General features: G+C 38.7%; 1 protein-coding gene across 6 annotated transcripts in view; it reads left to right on the top strand.

The window, feature by feature from the left end:
• CHRM2 (cholinergic receptor muscarinic 2) overlaps nucleotides 1-21041 on the top strand; it is a 456984-nt gene that overhangs the window by 137545 nt on the left and 298398 nt on the right. The window contains exon 1 of one of the 6 annotated variants that reach the window (XM_072964383.1): nucleotides 9621-9773. The exons of the other annotated variants lie outside the window; for them this stretch is intronic. The gene's annotated coding sequence lies outside the window, so the exon portion shown is untranslated. Of the gene's footprint in view, nucleotides 1-9620; nucleotides 9774-21041 lie in introns of those variants that run through there. 6 annotated transcript variants of the gene reach the window in all.

Genomic DNA, 21041 nt, shown 5'->3' with positions numbered 1-21041 from the left:
CAGAACCCTACTTGAGGATGACACCTGCACCCCAATGTTCATAGCAGCACTATTTACAACAGCCAAGACATGGAGACAGCCTAAATGTCCATCAACAGATGACTGAATAAAGAAGAGGTGGTATATTTACACGATGGAATACTATTCAGCCACAAAAACCGACAACATAACGCCATTTGCAGCAACATGGATGTTCCTGGAGAATGTCATTCTAAGTGAAGTAAGCCAGAAAGAGAAAGAAAAATACCATATGAGATTGCTTATATGAGGAATCTAAAAAAAAAACCCCAAAACCTAAATACAAAACAGAAACAGACTCATAGACGTAGAATACAAACGTGTGGTTGCCAAGAGGGTGGGGCATAGGAGGGGACAGCCTGGGATTTTAAAATGCAGAATAGATAAACAAGATTATATGTATAGCACAGGGAAATATATACAAGATCTTGTGGTAGCTCATAGTGAAAAAAAATGTGACAATGAATATATATATGTTCATGTATAACTGAAAAATTGTGCTCTACACTAGAATTTGACACAACATTGTAAAATGGCTATTACTCAATAAAAAAAGGAAAAAAAAAACATATCCCCAACCTCTTGATCATGCTTATGGTTTTATTGAAGTGTAACAAACAAGCAGAAAATGCCCAAATCATACTTATACACATAATGAATATTGTGATTGAACATAACTGAGCCACCAGCATCCAGATTACTGAAGATAAGAAGCAGCAGTGAAGCCCTCCTTGTGCTGTCTTCCTGGTGTTCCCCCTAAAGGATAATCATTGTCCTGACTTCTAATACCATAATTAATTATGCCTGAATTTGAACATTACATAAATGATTTCACATAGTATGGATTTCTGTGTATGTCTGAGTTCTGTCTAAGCACTCTTACTTCCAGAATGGCAGAATATGTTTCTGAAAATCTGCTCCTCCATATAAGAACAAGAACACTGACAAAAATTCTCAAAATCAATAGTTTCAGAACTCTGGAAGTTAAAGACTTGCAACAATTTGAGGAATGTTTTTACTTAAGATAAGCAGTGGAATCTTGGTAAGAACCCGGTGTCTTGTGGCTTTTTAGCTTGCCTTAATCACATCCCTTTCTCCTCAGCTCCATGGTAGCCTTGAAAACCACTATGGTAGTTTTGAAAACCAACAGCCTAGCACCCACAGGAGGAGAAAGAATGAATTTGGAGCACCCAAAAACCCCTTTCCCCCAAATTTGCCACTATTTTACCCTTTTGGAAAAGCACTATTCTCAGATTATGTCTTTATTTGACCAGTGGAGCTCTCTCTATGTTAGCTGCCCACAGGGCATTTTATAGGAAGAAAAAAAAATCAACAAATGTTTAACATTGCAACTGCTTACCAAAAAACAAAAGAGAAAAACTGTGAAATAAGATAACCTGAAGAACTTTGAGAAGCCCTAATATATTCCTGGAAATCTAGAAGGCCCCATCCATGTACAGAGCTGAGAGTGCATACAAAGCTATTGCACATGCCCAGGAAAGACCTGAGAAGGCTCCAAGCTCTGACCTCTGGCTGACCCTGAGGCTCTGTACAGTAGGAAGTAAGGCAGACTAAGTCAGAGTTATAAACTGCCTGCTGAACATTGGAAACAAGTACCATCATATACTAAACATATAATAAGCAAGTCCAGCAAGGGTGCAGGACACAAAATCAATACACAAATATCAGTTGTATTTCAGTACACTAGCAATGAACAATCAAATTAGAAAATAATTTCATTTAAAGAGCATCAAAACCCAAAATACTTAAGGAATGAATTTAACACAAAGCATGCACTGAAAACTACAAAACATCATTGAAAAGAAATTGTAGAAGATCTACATAAACAGAAAAAAATCCCTTGGTCATGGATCTAAAGAATTAAAACTGTTTAGATGAAAATGCTCCTCAAATTGATCTATGGACCAATGCAATCCATTGTCAACTGCATCATTCCTGACTAATTTCACATCTCCCGCTGAGAGAAAAAGGTACTAATGCTGTCAATATTCACAATGCCAGGACTTTTAGAATTCTGTTTGTGTGGAAACGATTTGGCTCTTCTTGCTTCTGCAGTTCCCTAAGACCAGGTATTTAATGCTGTTTGCATCATTACCCATGGTACTGCATCTTCCATTGTACAGCCCATGAATATTGGTTCCTAATGACTCAAAAGTTGTTACTATGCTTCATTGATGATAAACATAAAGGCAATATTATCCAGAGTATAAAGGAAAATGTAAACAATAATCCATTCTCTGGTCACATTAAATTTATGATTTGAAATATAAAACAACACATCTCCAACTACATCTTGTCTTAAACACTTGAGACTACATTCCTAGAATGTGATCTTGTTCAGTGTTGCCCATACCCCTGCCTTCGAAACACTGCCACCAGTGGAGAAGAGAGGCAAGGACTCAGTGTTCAAAGCAAGAAGAATGATTCCATTCGTGCAGGGAATATTCATCCCTCATCCGGCATGGCTTAAGCCTGACTCAGAAGAGCACAACCTCACCACATTGACTGGAGGCCAGAAGACATTAAACAGAAGGTCCCTATGGCATTGTGGAGTAAAGGTCTCATCACCTTCAGAGGAATTAGGTGGAATTCCACCTTCAGAGGAATCCACTCCTGATGGATTGCCTGGAACATGGTGCAAAAACTGTGAAGAGGGTAGGTGACCTCCCTGGGTATTGATGGTGGGATTTCCAAGAGTAAATACTGCTGTGGCCATTCATGCTGCCCTTGATGCTATACAAACTAGAGGTCCAACAAAGAGGGGTGAGAATCCATGTAGGGACTTACCCATGGGACCCATTCCGGGCCAACAGTGAACCATTGGTAGCCCAGAGCTCTGGGCTTGTCCTGCATTCTGACTTGGATAAAAGTTGTCCTAAACCAATATGTCAGCACCATTCTGCTCAACCCCACAGTCTAGTTAGAGGAGCAAAGAATACTCTGAAGTGGAGAAGCAAGAACTGAGGCTCATGTTGCTCCTGGTATGCACGCAGGGCACCACACTTGGGAAGCTCTGTTAGCCTTGGCAGGTCCCAGTTGATGGAATGGGACTTCTTAGAAATTGTTGAGTTTGATTCTTCTCACATGGCACCAGGTCTAGGCTCTGGATGCACCACCCAGAGAACACTGCTGGCCCTGGCTAGTCCCAGACACAGGACAGTGACTTAGAATATTTTCAGGAAGAAATTTCAAAATATGGGGACACCTGAAGCATCGGGGTTCAGAGCAGGAACCCCTCTAGTGCAGGTCTAAGAATGATATTGGCAGAGATAGTTACTAGTTTACCAAAATCCATTTCCTTTTCTTCTAGGCAGACAGCAAGATTATATTTTCCAGGCTTCCTTAAACTTGGTTGTGACCATGTGAGTTCCAGCTAGTGAAATGTAGACAGAAGTGATATATGCCATCTTCTGACCTCACCCATTAAAAACTTTCTACATGACTTTCTGCTCTCTTTTCCTCTGCTTTATTGGATTTAGGTCAATATTCAGGGGGAGCTTGGGACCTATGTATTGAAGATGACCGATGTTAGTTTGGCTGCCTGAATCACTTAGTGAAGTGGAATCCTTCCATGCCTAACACAGACTGAACTTTGAATAAGAAATGCACTTCTATTCTATTAGACAGCTGAGATTTCAGAGTCTAGCTGTTAAAGCAATTAGACTAATACAGTAATGTTTTAAAACTGTGTATACTTATGTCAGAATTCTTATTTATTATAAAACTTAGGCAAGTGAAATAACTTAGAAAGGTGCATTATTACCATTAAAAGGCAAAAATAGGTTTACTGAGTGAGCATTTTGCCCTAAAATTAGAAGTAGATGGTAGCATTACTAATTTCACACAGAAGAGAAATACGGTGGACAGTTATGTTTGATTTAGCAAGGCTGTTGACCTCATCTCTCATGGACCCTTTTTAGCTGTATACTTATTAATAAAAGGCTGAAATGTAATGAGCTATGTAAACACAGAGGGAAATTTCTAGTCAAGTTCCATAAAATGCTGTCCTTCATTGTGTCTGACTTCTCATTTTAGTAGCAACTTGGATAAAGACAGACGAGAAATGCTTATCTAATTCGTAGGTGATGAAAACCAAGAAGAGATAAAATGATATGTCAGAACAGTGATTCAGACTGATAGACTGAAAATGTATAGTGAGACAAGGAAAATAAAATTTAACAAGAATAAATGTAAGATACAAAATTTAGTTGTATTGTGTAAATTACCTCAGTATGACAGATGTGGCTTATTTTAAGGGGTAAAATTGTGGACATTTCTGAAAAAAAGTGGCACTGGTTCAAAACCCACAACTTGCCAGATAGTCCACCAAAATGATAACATAGTTGCTCCTGAAAAAATGGCTCAGCTAAAGAGTAGGAGTACAGATAAATCTGAAACCCTTCAAACAGTGATTCTCAGTGGAGGTGTTTTGGGACTCTGTGGGTATATATATTTTTGATTGCCCTGGTGCTTTTGGTATGGTGAGCATTACTGGCCAGCGATGCCTGACATCCTGCAATGCACAGTCAAGGTGAAACCTTCAAAGAATTGTCCTACATCATTTATGACCTTCAAATGTCCTGCAGGATATTATTACAGATAAATATTGTTTATAATCACCTAAGCTTAAAACCTACTTCATGTAGCACAAAATCTTAAAGTGTTTTTGCAGAGTATTAGTTTTCCAGGTATATAACTATAATATGTAAAAGGGAAGATAGGTCTTTGGTTTTTGCTCAAAACTTTACCAGGAGCTGTTTACAGTTTCAGAAAATGGTGTCACGGTAGCTGTACTATTCACTTCCGTATCAGCTGAACTTTGAGGCTGGGGCATTAATGGAGATGTATGTGTAGATGCAGTCATCTCTTTTCTGTTATGTCTGCCATTATAGTCTCATGCAAGTATTTGCATATTGAAATACATACTATTTTATTATATATCACTTTAAAATGGCTTATTTATATTACACTTAGGATATTAATTTTTTAAGATTTTTGTAGGTAGATTAATTTTTCTATTAATGTTTTTTAAGGATAGTAAAGAGAGCACTACAAAATACTTATTATAAAAGAGGTGTTGAATCACACAGGGTCAAAAACCACTGATACAGATGGCTACATCTTATGTATAAAAAGATTTGGTATCCTCCAGAATTTAGAATTATAATGAGCCTAATGGTTTATGATATGATAATAAGGAATCTACAATATAGGCCAGTGAAGGGAAATGTCAGATATCTGGGTATGAAGAGGATGTGAGAGGAACTTTATTGAACATATATTATATATGAAGATTAGGCTTATTTACTGTTCTTAATTTATATCCTTTTAAAAAATGTTCACAATAACCTGTTTAGGTCAATATTATTTTTCCCATTTAAAACTGAGGAAACAGACTCAGAACATTTAAGTAATCTGTCCAAAAGCCAAAGCTACTGTGTTTTGAATTCAGGATTCAGACCCAACTCTATTTGCTTTCAAAGACCACGCTCTTAATCTTTGTGTGAGAGAAGATTCACAGGAGCATAATAGCCGTCTTCATTTACTGAGAGGGCTGATGTTCCAAAGGAACAGGTTTCACCTGGGCCATTCCTGAGGCTGTAAAGCTCAGAGTAGTGAAAAGATGATCAGAAGTAGATTTTAGCTCAATTTAAAGAACTTTATCACAATTGGTTATCCTTCAGAAGAACAGACTGCCCCAGGAAGACTGACCAGAAAGGGAAACACCAAACGATAAAATCGAATATTAATTATCTTGTGTCAGAATTACAAAAAAAAGATTTTCTGCATTTGGGTAAGATTTTTGGTCCAGAGGTTAACTGTCTTTTAACTCTTAAGATTCAGTGACTCCTCTGAATTATTAAGTTCAACCTTCTTACATGTAGGTTCATTCTACAACACTCTGACATGTGCTCATGGAGCCCCTAGGAACGTACTGTCTCCTATATATTCTTGTCTATGCTTAATTCATGTAACTCTCCAATATTCTATTTATCCTTGAATACCACCTTAAATTATTTATGGTGCAATTATCATGCCATCACAAGACAGCCCAAAGTATCAGAAGAATTTTTCTTACTCTGACCCTTTTATATCTATTTGTTGGATCTTGAAATATTTGGAGGTGATAGTCATGTTTTTCACATAGCTTTTGACAATGAGCCATTGCCCATTTGTTATGGCTCCTAATTTACTGGTCAGCTTTCTTAGGAAAATATTTTCATTTCTAAAAAAATTCCTTTTATGGCATGGACACCAGAATAAAACATAACTGTACTTACAATCTTTGCACAGTGTTTAGGGAGCTTATTAGCTCTGGTCAGCATCTTGGGCCCTCTTTCAGGAAATCTAGTAAACCTAAAGGTTTTAGAAATCTAAAGTATAAGAAAAAATCTACTATACCAAACCAAGTGTACATGGTATCATTTAAAACCTCCTAATGGTCCCTCTCATGGTGGATTACTATCTAACACAGCTATACAAGTGAAGACGGTATTTTCCCCACGTGGGTCAGAACATGAACTTAAAAAGGCCAGAGCTTTTTCAACTCCAGGAGGGTCAGCTGGAGTCATGCCTTGTAGCTATGGTGGTAAAAGCAAATATAAAAAATAAATTTTTGACAAAAGGGTCAGTGGTAGACTGTCACTTAGTTGCCCTGGACACTAGTCTGGAGATTTGACCTCAGAGTTCCCAGACTTTATATTTCACTGCCTTGAACCTTGTTGACATTTGCTTGTTTGTACTTCTTGATTCTACATAATAAAGTGGAAAGGAACATAAACTTCATTTCAGTTAAACATAGATAACAGGCCATAGAAGGGACACTTGGGGGTTGGTTTAGCAGTATAGAATAGTCACTGGGAAAAAGTATTTTCAAATCGTAGGCCAAATATTTAGGTTAAAAATCACCAGTGTCTTGAGTTCCTAACTTGTTACTGCCACTCTAAAAATCTGTAGAACGTGTCATGAACAAAAATTGTTCAGAGATAATGGCTGTTCTCTGACAGCAATAGGAAGCAATTATGTTGGTATAATAACAGTAAATTTTTTAGTGTTTGAAAGAATTATTTCAATACAAACATATTATAGCCTAGAAGAGAAGATAATTTTAGAGCCTGTGTAAACCTGTGATCATCTGTTATGATCCCATTGTTTAATGGCTGCACGAGTTAAATGGTTTGCCAAGAACACGCACCTCTATTAATATAGATTGACCTAAAAATGACTTCTCTTAACAACCTGCCTGATTCTCTTTCCATTGATTCCATATAATTATGAGATGTTGGAGCATAGGATTCGCATATGTTAGTCCTACGCATCATATACCTAGCATGATGCCTACAACTAACTAGAAAGAACTCTGTTATTCATGTATTGAACTGAATAGATACTAAACATTTTCATCTGACATAGCTTTTGTTCCCAATGGGCTTCCCTTAACATTAGTCTGCTCCTTGTCTTTTTATTCCCATGAGGAAAGTTACTCCTATAAAAAGACTGTTAAAATGCCAACAGAAAGAAAAATGAGGGCCTTGGAGGGGTTCTGCTCATTTTATCATAACATGGATTTGTGAGTAATTTAACTAATTGAACACAGTAAATGCTGCAAGACACGTAAGCATCATTTGAAGGGTGAATTATATTATTATTTCTGACAGGCTTCTGAGGTCAAGGTGCAGACAGTGTACAAAATGAGAACGTTTAGAGAATTAACAACAGATGTAAACCATGCTGCCTCAGAAAATCAGATATTTTATCATGCTAGGCGTCTGTGCGTGACCTAAAGTGGATCTCAGGCTCTTGACAACACACAAAAAAATTGTGTCCCAGAGGCTTCCCTAGGGAACTGAGTTGTGGGTTTGAAGCCTTGGCAACTGACTTAGGCAATGAAAAATTTACTTAATACACAGTGTTGCCCAGAGAAGACCTTGGATTTTCAAAGCCCAATTTATCAGACAAGCAAAGAAACCCACACAAAACAGGTAGACTAAACAGCATAGAACCACTTTGCTTACATCCATAAATATCAGAGCAGACTCCATCTGAGCTTCAACCTCTAGCCTACTTGTAAATGATGTCATTATGCAGACCTAGCTTCAGCATGAAGACATAATTAGTATTCAGTCTGACAGAAAACCATTTCATTTAATTTCACTGGCTGAGATCCAACCGGCAGTATAGATATGACAGCATACGAAACAAGCACTTTGGGTAAAAGCAGGCTTGGCATTAGTATGCTAAACAGTGACCTGGAATGGGTGCAGGGACAGAGCAAGGTTGGAAGGAGCAAAGGAACAGAGAGGGAGTTGTCATTCCAGTTCAGAAACCCACTGAGTTTGTGTTTTAGATGCAAAGAATGAGGTTTATTTAATAAAGATTCTTATGCCCTGTTAGTCATGCTATCTGACAAATTTATGAACATAGGCATGATTAACTTTTAACCTGAAAAAATTATAGAAATCCTCCCAGGGATTTACCTGGAATGAGAATCTGATCACACATATTAACTGCTTTTTGCAATATGAACTGAAAGCTATATGCCTTTTCTTTAACAGGCTAATTCTTTTTTCTGTGACCCTGAGTATTTTGCTTGATCTGGGAACGTCTTTGAACAGTACTTAATTGACTCAGATTGCAATTAACCAATGACGACATTTAATGCTCTGGATTCATTCTCCACTCTTCTCTTTCCCATTCAGAGTCGTGGGAGAATGACCTATGTAGACCCTGTCAGCAGTATTTTTTTTGTCCAATGGTTTCTGCTTGAATTTTGTCAATGGGAGGAACCAACAAGAGGTCTGGAGGCTGGGAGGAAGTTCCTGCCAGTCCCCAGTGGGTAGTCTCTGTCCTCTACTGAAGGCTACAGTTCTTCTTAGGTAGCACTCTCCAAGTTCTGTTATTACTCCTGTCCTTTCACTTTTTCAAACCTAAGAGTAACTGCCTGGTCTCATAATCCTAGGGTACTGCATCATTGCAATTTATCCCCCTAAACCTTGCCCAGATCTTTGAAAATGGGCCTTTATTAAACTCACCTCAAATTGCCTAATTTTGGTTTGCCATCTGTTTCCTGATGGCTATTTTTTTTTTACAGTGACAGCTTCTGATATTACTGGACAAAAGTCAGAATCATCCAGAGGAAGAAAAAGAGAATGTAACCAGAGAAGGCCAAAATTTTGCTTTACAGAAATGGAAAAGTAATGAAATTAATTGATGACATTTTGAGTGAGAAGTCTGAGATGGGTTGATGATTCACTGTCCTGAAATTTGTGGTCAAAGATGTCTATAAGTTTGCTACTGATCCTTTACAGTTGGGCCCAGGGTCCTCTTGCCCGATGTCACTTGCTCCAATAGAAGGAGACGGAGTTCAGTTCAGAAGCAAAAGACAGCTTTATTCTTTGATTAGAGAATGGAGAGGTGTGGGCTGGCACGCTAGAGCACACGCTCTCCCTGTCAGGCTGTGGGCGGGGCTTTGCAGGGCTCTCGTCAGCGGGAAGGGGGCGGGGTTCTCTCTGGGCTGCGCAGCTGCGCAGTTCAGGGCTTCAGATTGCAGGGCGGGGCGCAGCCCCTCTGCATACAGCCCGCCGCCATCTTGAATTGTGTCTCGCGACAGAGTTGTGGTGTCCGTGTGGCCATTTCGCTCGAGGAACTCCGCTCTGAAGCAGAGGGTGCGAAGCCTCTGCACGCAGCACCCTGTGAGCCAGTGTAATGGGATGAAGCACAAAGGGAAGAAAACGGTTAGACATTTTTATTACTCAGATTTCAATTTTATTTTCTGGGAATTGTTAAGGAGCTTTGCTGGTGACAGAGTTCCAAAGGGAGCGCTTTCCCCCAGGGAAAGGGTTGGATTTCTGGAGGAGTTGGTGTTAGTAAAATAGGGTTTTGTCCACAAAACTACCAAGTAGCGCCACTCTACTGTGGTCCAGTTCTGAATAGAGGAACCACATTTCCTGGAATAGAGAAGTTTTTCATCCCTGCTGACCGAATGTTCTCCATTTCCCCACTTAATACCCTCTGCTTTGTCTTGACCAGACCTTAATTACGCTTCCCTCCTCCCCACAAGTTCTTGAATTTTAACAACTCCCAAGTCTGAGAAGGAGGTAAAAAGTGAAACCTGCCCCTTTGTCAGCTCATCCTGAGAACTGGCCGACTGCAGGGAGACCCTGTTCCTGTCAGACTTCCCTGGTATTTTCTCTTGCGGTTCAAGTTTCCCATATAAGCTTTGCTGGTCTTTGTTACCCATCTTGTCCTCTGTGGAGGGGGTGGGGGTTGTGCGGGTGGAGTTCCTGCAGCCTCTTTGCTCCCGGCTCTTCAGACTGAAGCACTGAGCACAGCGTCTCCGCCCGCCGCGCGCGCCGCCACCATCTTGAATGGAGGAGCCCTGCACTGCGGTTCTGTGCTGCGCTGCGAGCTAATCTGATGTGTTAGGTGTGAGGCTCTGCACAGGCCCCCCTCTCGGCAAGTGAAACTAGACTAAGCACAAAAGAAGAGGTTAGACCTTATCACCTAGGTTCCGTCTTATTTTTTCCCTGAGAACCCCAGAGGGCTTTGCTGGTGACAGATTTATATTTAGTAGTGTATGTGCTTTGTTGATTGTTAAGAAGTGAGTAAAATTTAGCTTGCTTTATTTTCTATTTGTATCTATAATTATGGAGTTAGTAATCACGAACAAAAATGACAAGTTTTTCTCAGTGGACATGAGAATCGAGCTTTCCTTGATGACCCTGCTAACATTCTTTTCAAGCCCCATATTCTGGCATTATCATCCATGCCAGCTCCCTTATTCAGGGTGACTGGTGATGGCTATTCCATTTTTAAATGAGAGTGGCCTCCTGGCCTACTTTTCTGTTCTTGTACCTGGTCTTTCATTAATTTACTCTTTATTTCCTAGTTTATAAGTCTGAATCTTTAACTCAGAATATAAAGTGTCATCTTTTTTTCCTACTTTAGAAAGCTCTTTTATTCTCTCTCTTTTATAAGTATTTTTAAAATGAAGAGAGAGGAAATAACAGGGGAGACAGAAGCAGAGAGATATGTAAACAGAAGAGCATCAGTTTATTGTTAGAAGATTAGACGAAGAGAAGCAGTTACTCAAAGGCATAATAAACATTCTACTCTTGTCTATTCCCGCTGAGAATGCCTGCCTCTTATACTGGGTTCAGCTTAGGTAGATACTAGAATGCATCTTGTGATGATAAAAAGAAACAAAACCAAAATATATTGCAAATCAAGGGAAAACTTTGGTATTTTCACTTTAGCCAGAAAACTGCAGAGAATATGCATATTTATATCACCAAAGCCTAGCAGTTTACAGTATATTATTTCTTTGGCTCAGTAAATATCTTTTGAGCCCCTGCTATGCAAGAGGTACTGTCATTATGCTGGGTATATAGCTGTGAATAAATTGAAAATATATCCCTCTTCTCATGGACCTAACATTATAGTTGGGGGTGGACAGTCAATAAAACATGAGTTAAATATACAGTGTGCTAAATAATGGTTGTTGGAGGAGGAAGTCGTTGAGAGGATTTGACCACTGGTTTATCCGTGAGCTGGACCTAGGCATTCAGAAGCTCCTGACCCCTTCTCCTGTCCTTGGAATGTATACTTTGTCCACGTTCCCACAGTCAGAGCCATTTTCAAGAACTGTCTTGAGAGAGCGATGTGTTGTTGAGACTATCTGGACTGAATACGTGACTAAACCCCGTTAGAGCCGCTACATAAATGTTTAAGATTCTGGCGGTGGATCTGGATTCTATTTGTCTTTTGAGGCCCATGACTAGCCTCATAAATAAGTCCCCTTACTTATTAGAGCTGCCAGCTACCAGTTTGGAATGTTCTGCCTCTTTCTTTGGTCTCTTCTTGGCCTCTGTATATGGGGGTCAATTTTTGAACCAGCAGTTGTAAGTGCTTTAGAGGAAATTGAAGCAGGGAAGGGAAATAGGAAGTGCTAGGGAGAAGTGTTGCAGTTTTAAAATGGTGTGTCAACAAAGGTCTCATGAAGAAGGTGGCATTTGAACCAAGGCCAGAAGTAGGAGGAGATGCTCATCCGTATGTGGGTATCTGGGGAAGGCATAGCATTGAAAATAGCTAGTGTAAATGCCTTGAGACAGAAGCATGGCTGGAATATTGAGAAGACAAAAAAGCAAGAATGTTGATATGGTTAAAGTGGAGGAGGCCAGAGAGTTATTAGAGAAAGACAGCTTGTGTATGTCTGGGGATAAAGAACCAGATAGGCTTTGCAGGATGCATAACATCTCTAGTGTATATTCTCCTGTTTCTGTTCCTTCTCTTCCTCCTCCTTCTCTTCCTTTGCTCCATCTCTTCCTTTCCTCCATCTCTTTCTCCTCTTCCTTTTACCTCTTCCTCTTCTTCCACATTTGCTTCTGCTTCTGCTTTCCCCTTAGAACTGTAAAAATGATTCTTGGCTTGTGTGCTACAGTCTCCTGTCTAGATCTGACTAGCAGGCAGTAGTTTGATGACTGCTGGTATAGCTTACTTTTTAGGGGATGGAAATCAACCATGTTTTACAAGAGTGAATTTCACTGTACTCATGAAGATAGACTGTAGAAGACAAAGACAAGCAGGGAGACAGTCAGCAGGTCACACCAGTTATCCAGCCCCAGATGATGATGGCATGGACAAGGGAGGCTACCATGGATGTGGTGAGTTAAACTCCGGATTTCTTTTGAAAGAACTGCTGACAGGATCTAATGATGGATTGGGTGTAGGGTATGAGGGATACAGAGAAGACTTGGATGACTTTTTTTTGAGTAGTTAGAGGAAGGAGTTACTGTTTATTGAAATGGGGCATCCTGATGATAAGTCAGGTGAGAGGAGGACTGAAAAGTGAGCATTGAATTTGCCAAGAAGAGGTCACTGCTGTCTTTGAAAGTTTTAGTGTGTTTTTTGGGGAGCTACATCCTGATTTAATCAGGCTTTGGGGAGATAAGATATGGAATTGGTGACCATGAATAGAGACAACTCTTTTGAAAAATTTCTTCTTTTAAAAATATCATAGAAATGAGATGATAAATGAAAGGGGATTATGGGGTCAAAAAATAGGTTTTTTAAATTATTTTTTAAGATAGCAGAAATTACAGTAGGTTTGTGTGCTTACTGGAGTGTTGCTCTGGTGAATGGAAAATGCTACAGGAGGAAAGGAGAATGGCTGAAATGATGTCTGTGAGTAGGTGAGAGAGGATGGAACCTAATGAATATGTGGAATTGGGGGCGCTTGGCTAGCATTTTAGACACTTGAACTGTCATAACGGAAGAAAACGGGGCACTGATACAGGTGGATGTATAGATGTGTTGTGGGAAATTGTGGAAATCCTTCTTCATTCCTTCTGTTTTCTTGGTGAAAGAGAAGCAAGGCTATCAGCTGAACGTAAATATTGAGGAGGAGGGACTAGGGGTTTGAGGAGAGGATAACTTATGAAATAGCAGTTTGTGAGGAAATGTTGAAGGGTTGCCATGAAGGGTCCATATGAGATTAGGGAACATCAGTTGACTGTGAGACTGGTCAGCATGTCTGTATTTTTCTCTGACCATGTTCACCTGCAAAATACCAAAAGCACTGAATTTAACCAAGTATGTTGAGGAAGGAAAGGGACAAAAGATTTGAGGTGAATGCAAGGAGTAATTATAATTTGGACCACGATATTTCATCGGATTAGAGAGGGAAGCAAAAGACTGAGGGAAATAAAGGACGGTGAAGAGGAGGAAGGATTAATGGATTGTAGGTACTGACGGGGTTGAAAAATTGTACAAATTGAGGCACTGGATGGAAGGAGCTAGAAAGATAGGTAGTGGTGAATGTAGAGTGGGATATTAAAAATTAGATTGGAGGGGGCTTTAGTGACTTTTAATGACAAAGTGTTGGATACACCCATGAGGTTATGTCTGTGGTATGGTGGAGAATAAACTCATTTTAGAGAATTAAAAATTAAAATTTTTAATTTTAATTTTTGGAATAATTAAATAATTGGGTTTTGGAATAATCATTTACATGAAAAGTTAAACCACGAAGAATTGCCCCAGGTATGTTTTTACAGAAAGTGACAATCAGCCAGGAGCTAAAATCTTTGAGGAATAAGCACAAGTGACACTTTGGCAACCATAAATGGTCATAACAAGAAGAGATGGTGGTAGTATAGTTTAACAACAGGAGGTTCAAAGTTTGTTCTGCTTATGGTTTGTTTTTGTTTCAGAGAGAAAAGAAGGATGTTCTAGAAGTGGCAAGGAGTACATAGTCCCAGTAATAGCTGAGAAGCAGAAAGACAAAACAGACATTAATTGTTAGGGCTGCCAGGAAAGTCAGGTTTCAGTAGAGGAAGTTGAAAGGGGGAATATAGCAAATAGGTGGAGAATATGGTGAGTTTTACTGATGGTTGACTATGAATTTCCAGAGCAAAGAGTGAATGGACTTTAGGAGTTAGGCTGAAATGAGAGATGAGGCATAATGAGTTTCTAGGGAATTAGAGTTGGAGGTTGAGGGGTAACTTGGGAGTTGTGAGCTTCCTTTGTGACTGAGAGTAACAGTCATAAAGAACACAACGGTCTTGTTAATCTTCAGGCAATCAGGACTGGGTTGCTGGGGAGAGTGGGGTTGGCATCTTGCGAGAAGCATGCTGCATTTTGGTCCTCACTTTGCTCCTGGCAGAAAGGTATGGATGGTGGAAAATGATAGGGGAGTGGTCTTACACAGATTAATGTGTGTGTGTGTATTAAATGACAATCTAATTAATAAGAATTATTGTCATGGAATTACATTTTTTGAAAGTTTATTGTCATCGTCATCTCGTGTATAACTATGATATATCAAGTAATTATTCTCTGACAGGTATTATAATTGGAATTTACATAAACTTTATATTGTTAACTTGTCACAGAAGTGTCGGGAAGTGAAATTCATGGATTCCATTTTACAGGTTTTAAACTTCAGATAACTGAGACCCACAGAGATTAAGGAGCCTGTCTGGGTCTCATAGTGAGCAGTAAAGAAATCAAACCTGGTCTGTGTAGCTCACAAATCACTCTTTTTCTGGTGATATTAACTGCTTCTCCACTAATGCACACACCCATTGTCTTTCTTAATTACTTCACTTGGATATTTCTGTGATAGCAGACAGAAATCTATTCATGGGAGAAGTGCAGGCCTTTCTATAGATAGATGATTTTCTGGAGATATTATTTACAGAAAAAAACAGTTTTATTAGTGATGTCAAATGTAATGTTTTCCCCTAGGTTTCGTACAGTCTGACAAAAAAAAATTCCAATTATAGACTAATTGATTTTTGCCGTAACTCAAGCAAATAGAGATTTCCATAATCTTTGTTTAAAAGAAAATATAATTATCCTTGCTTTTATTTATATGTTCTGCCTGCTGTAATCTTCAAGTCTCCTCCTTCTTTTAAATACTCTCTTCAGTAATTTACCTCTGGAGTTTTTCTTATGATTGAGGTTGGGCTAATTTAATATGTTAGTCTGAATTCGATTATCCAAGGGACCAGTACTGTAGATAGTACAGAGTGACACTGTACAAAGGCATTTCTCATCATAGCTTAATGAGTAACAAACTTCCACTATCTTGGAGAAGAGTGAGTATCTGATTTAGAAACTGGCTTTATCATTTCTCTCTCATTGTGCTAGAGTGGCAGAGAACCTTCTCAAACCAAGATGCAAAAGACTTTCTTTTAGAATATGAAATGATTCACAACTTTTGTACATTTCAAAACTTTCTATGTTCTATTTGGGTACAATTCCTTTGTCTAGGTTTCTCTTTGCTGATCTCTTCATATTCTTGCTCACATTTATGAGAATTTTTCCCCCTTAAGCACCTCATATAAATTAAGTTAATTTTAAAATTACAGAATAAAAAAATGTAGATTATCTTTTCTACTTAACTTAAAAATCTACATGACGGAAATAGTATTCCAAAACTAACAAATTCATCTCCATCAATCCAAACATGGCAAACTGTGAGCAAACATTGATCAAAGGCAAAACATTCTAATGGAAGGAGAAATAACTATCTCCTTTAAGACTATAGCACTATCTTCTTTGTTGGGGGTTGTGATATTATGATTTATAATAAGAAATATATTTGGCTTTTGACACCATTTGTCTTACAAAGCTCCTAAAACCCTTAGAAAATGTTGTGATAAGAGGGACTAAAATTGTCTTTTGTTATGTTAACGAGGTGACCTCTGGAAAGCTGCTCTTTTAGGTAATCTTAGGAAGGGGTTAGTTGTAGGGAACCAACCACATGATTAGAGGGTTGGAACTTTTAGAACCCCCACCCCAGCCTCTCAGGAGGAGAGTGAGGCTGGAGATTGAATCAATAGCCAGTGGCCAATGAATTAATCAATCATGACTTTGTAATAAAGCCTCCATAAAAAACCCAAAAGACAGGGTTCAGAGAGCTTCTCGTTTGGTGAGCAGGTGGAGATTTAGGGAGAGTGGCAAACCTGAGGAGAGCGTGGAAGCTCCACCCCCTTACACCTTGATGCCCCGTTTATCTCTCCCACTTGGCTGTTTCTGAGTTATATTCTTTAATAATAGATAGGTGATCTAGTAAGTAAAAATGTTTCTCTGTGTTCTGTAAGCCAATTAATTGACTCCAAGGAGGGGTTGTTGGGACCTCTGATCTGTAACCAGTAGGTCAGAAGCATAGGCGACAACCTGGACTTGCCACTGGCAACCAAAGTGGGGGGCATTCTTTTATGACTAAACCTTTAACCTGTGGAGTTCTGATGCTGTCTCTGGGCATATAGTGTCAGAATCAAGTTGAATTGTCAGACACCATGCTCATGTCCAAGAACTGCATGTTGGTGCTAATGGAAACCATCCTCCCCACTCACCCAATTTGGAAATTGGTGACCAGAACATGAAAAAGAGGGAACTTTCCATTCTATTGGATTGAATCATGGGTAACGATATTGAGGGCTTTATATTAGAGGAAAACATTAGCTATTCTATGGAGTAAGAGTGAATTTAAGACATAAAAACAGTTAAGGTCCAGACAGAAATTATGAAGAATGCTGATAATCAGAAGTTTGGCAGTTCAGCTGGTCAGCAATAAAAATACTTCCAGGATGAAACAAGAAAGCCCAAACTGGTAAATATTTCTGAATATTTAGGTGCATCCTTACAACTGCATATTTTGGCCAGCTTATCTTTTTCCAGAGATACGGGAAGCATCTTTAAGTCAGAGACTGTATCTTATTTACCATTATGTAACCCACCAGGTCTTCCAACCATTCTTTTAATCATTAGTGTGTTCATTTATTCATATATGTATCATACCAACAATAATTGCATAGCTACTATGTGTGTGTCAGGTACTGTGCTATGTCTAGAAATAGAAATAATAATTCATGGACCCTATTATCATTTTCTTACTCATTTGTTTACTTGTTGATTTAACAAATATTTATCAAAATCTCATTATTTGTCAGATACTGCTTTAAGAATTTAGAATACATCAGGGAATAAAAAAGAAATCCTTGCCCCTGTAAAGCATATGTTCTAGAAGAGGGAGATAGAAAATAAATAAATAAATAACACCATAAATACTATATTAGAAAGTAAAAGTACTATGAAAAAAAAACCAAGTAAATCAGTGCAAATAGGCTCAAGAGGCTGAGTGCTGGAGAGGGTTGCAGTCTGTAATTTTAAGAATAGTAATATGGGTAGACTACACTGAAAAGGTGAAGGAGTTACCCATATGGCTCGTTGGGCAACAATATTTTAGTAAGAGAAATAGCCAGTATAAAAGCCCTGAGATGTTATGATCCAGTAACATAAAGGGGCCAAAGTGGTGGAAGTGGAGTGTGCAGGTGGGGAGCAGTGGGAGTTGAGGTCAGAGAGGGTTTAGAAAATGTGATCATGTGGGCCCTTTCAGGGTTTGTCTTTTTCTCAGTGTGAGATGGGGAGCCATGACAGAGTTTTGAGCAGAGAAATTTAAGCTGACTGACATTTTGAAAGGATTACTCTGGCTGCTATGTTGAGAATGGACAACTTGGAATCAAGAAAAGACATGGGGAGGCCACTGGAAAGTTATTGCAGAAATCCGGGTTCGTGTTGGTAGCTTGGACTAGAAGAGTACAGAATAGGCAGTGGAAATGACCAGAGTCCACATGTATTTTGAGGGCAGAACCAACAGAATTTCCTGATGGACTGTCTGTAGGTTATGAGAGAAAGAGAGAAGTCAAGGATGACTAAGGTTTCTCAAATTTCTTAGAGTAATGAACAATAAAACCAGTGGTTACAATGTAGTACAGATAATACTACAGGTATAAGTAGAGTCTATCAGGAGCCTTGAATTGGTATATATTTAAATAGACAGAGTGTCAAGGAAGGCTTTCTAGAAGAGATAATATTTGAATAACACTTGGTAAGATGGTTAGGTATTTATGAGCTACAGAAAGTAAGGGAAGATAATGATGCAGATTATAGAGAAATAAGCAAGTAAAAAGGCAGGAAAGAGGAAGGAATACAGGTGGAGAATTGGTAAGAGAGGAGAACAAAGTAGACAGGCAGCAGGAAGTCATGCAGGACTTTAATATACTAAGTACAAACTCTTAAGCTTTATCATGAATGTTGGGAATAGCCTCTGGAGGGTGTTAAGCAGGGGTGTGACAATTAATAAAAAGGATGAGGTTTGAAATACTGTGTCAGAAAAGATATATTAAAGGGAGATAGTTATGGGTCCACTTTAAGGTCTAGATAAGATGAAATGAAAACTTGAACTAAGGCTGTGACTGAGGGGACACATGAGAGATTGAAAGTAGGATCTATAAACCTGATTAAAATTAGATGAGGGTGGGGGAATTCCTCAGGGTGTCATCACTTGACAGAGGAAACTAAAATGTAGACAAGCTTGGAGAGGAAGATGATCAGTTGAGTTTTGAGTAAAGTGAGATTGTGGACATCTAAGCTGAAATGATTAATAGGGTTGACTACATGCATCTAAACTGGAGAAAGTTCCCACTGGGGATTTAGGTTGTAGAGCATGGCAGGAGATGATAGCTAACACCACATGTTTGGATAATATCACCTAAAACAAAGAAAAGAAACCGTATTGCTGAGAACAAAGACAAGTGCAGCACCAACATTTAGAGGCAAACAGAAGGAGAGGTGCTCATAAATAAAACATAGAATAGGGGAATGGGGAAAGAGGGAGGTGTTTCAGGAGAGAGGAGTGTCTTAGAAAGTGGAAAATTTTAAGAGGAAGTGGTCAATGGCACCAAATGCTCCAGACCTTCAGGAGAGGAGGTGAAAGTATTCCATTGGATTGTCATTATGAATGTTATTAGTGACACTCCCCCCAAAAAATATTGTTGTGGTTTATGATCCTAGAAAACAATGTAGAAGCTTCTAAACAAGGGGTATGAAAGGCAGTAGTACTAAGAAAAGCTGAACATAGACTCCCAATTCAGAAAATGGGTCAACATTTGCAACTCTAGGTAAGTTATATTAGTTAGATATAGGAATTCAATGTCTAATTTCTTAAATCTTGCCTCTAAGAATATCTCCTCTCTATTTTTATATGTGTACTGCTATTTTAATAAAAATATGTATGTTGTTGTAATCAGAACCTGGGAATTATTTCCCTGGCTTCCCATGGAAGAGATATTCTTCCCACCCACCCTGTGCCTTTGTCCACTTTTGTGTGTGTGTGTGTTTGTTTGTTTGTTTGGCAGAAATCCAGTATGAGGAGTGTCTGTCATATAGAAAGAATTTACTCAATGTTAAGTCAATAAAAGTAAAAACAATCTCAGCTTAAGAGATGAATAGGTAGTTTAAATCTTGTCAATTGATGGCCGATAATAGTATATTTATTGCAGAAACTTTTCCATAGACACAGATTCCCTTAATTTCTAACCATGGCTACCAATTTGCAAATAATGCCATTGTATATAAAGTGTAGGGTGGATAAAGGTGAAAGGTTCAGACCTACACTTTTTTTTTGTAGAAAATCAACTTAAAATAGACTTCCCTGCTGATGGCTTGGTCAGAAGAGCCACACCATGTACTATATTCTAGAAATATATTTGCTGCTTTAAGCCTGCAGATCACCTTGTCCAAGTAATGTAACTTGTTGTCTTACTTTTCAATTTACACTTCAATTCTGTCTTTTAAAAATAATAATTATTATATTTTTTCTAAAAGTATGAATAATTCTAATAATAGACCAATGGAATACAAAAAAAAAAAAAAAATACCCCAGCTACTTGCCCAGCAGGTCCAAGTTAACATTCTACATGACAAAAAAGATAACAAATGCCTGCAGTACAAAGAAGTAGAGCTTAAATTAAATCCAACCTAACTTTAAAACGTGTGAGAAAAATGGCTTTGTCAGGGACCTCAGAAATACCAAGTGTCCAGAAGTGGATGTGACTAAGGGTAGATTTTCATAAGTAATCCATGTGATCCCTGTCCACTATTACCTGGAAATGATGAAAAAAAATCTACCATAAACTTTGATTAAAAAATGTTTTTAAAGCTAAGAAAGGTCTTGTTATAATGTGCAAAGCTATATCATAAATGAATACTTGTCCTCCACCTCAGTATTTCACTATGTATACACTCTGAGACAGGCATTTACTCTTCTGACAAGGAAGATAAAGACCATAGATCAGAATAATAAAGGTCTGTTTTCTCATACTGTTGTGAACACCCTTTCCCTTCACTTATTTTTTCTTTCAAGTTTGCAGTGCCTTTTGGGCTTGAGTTATAGTCTTCAGCAACCTCCTGTCACCTGTAAACGATCTCTGGTGCTTTCCTACTCGGCTTTTCTGGGTAGACACTGGAGGGTTAATACCGTGATATTGAGACTGTGATATTTTTGCATCAAGCCAAAGGCCACCTGTCCAATTTTTGCTTTCTCATCAATCCCAGTCCTGGAGACACTGCAGTTTGCCCTGACTTGAGGACAAGCTGACTCTGGAAGTCCCAACAGTACCAAGTCTAGGGCCAGAGAAGAGCAAGTCTTAAAC

The sequence above is a fragment of the Vicugna pacos genome, chromosome 7 (genome assembly GCF_048564905.1).
Source record: "Vicugna pacos chromosome 7, VicPac4, whole genome shotgun sequence".
NCBI classification, from domain to species: domain Eukaryota; kingdom Metazoa; phylum Chordata; class Mammalia; order Artiodactyla; family Camelidae; genus Vicugna; species Vicugna pacos.
This window is presented reverse-complemented; position numbering and strand designations above follow the sequence as displayed.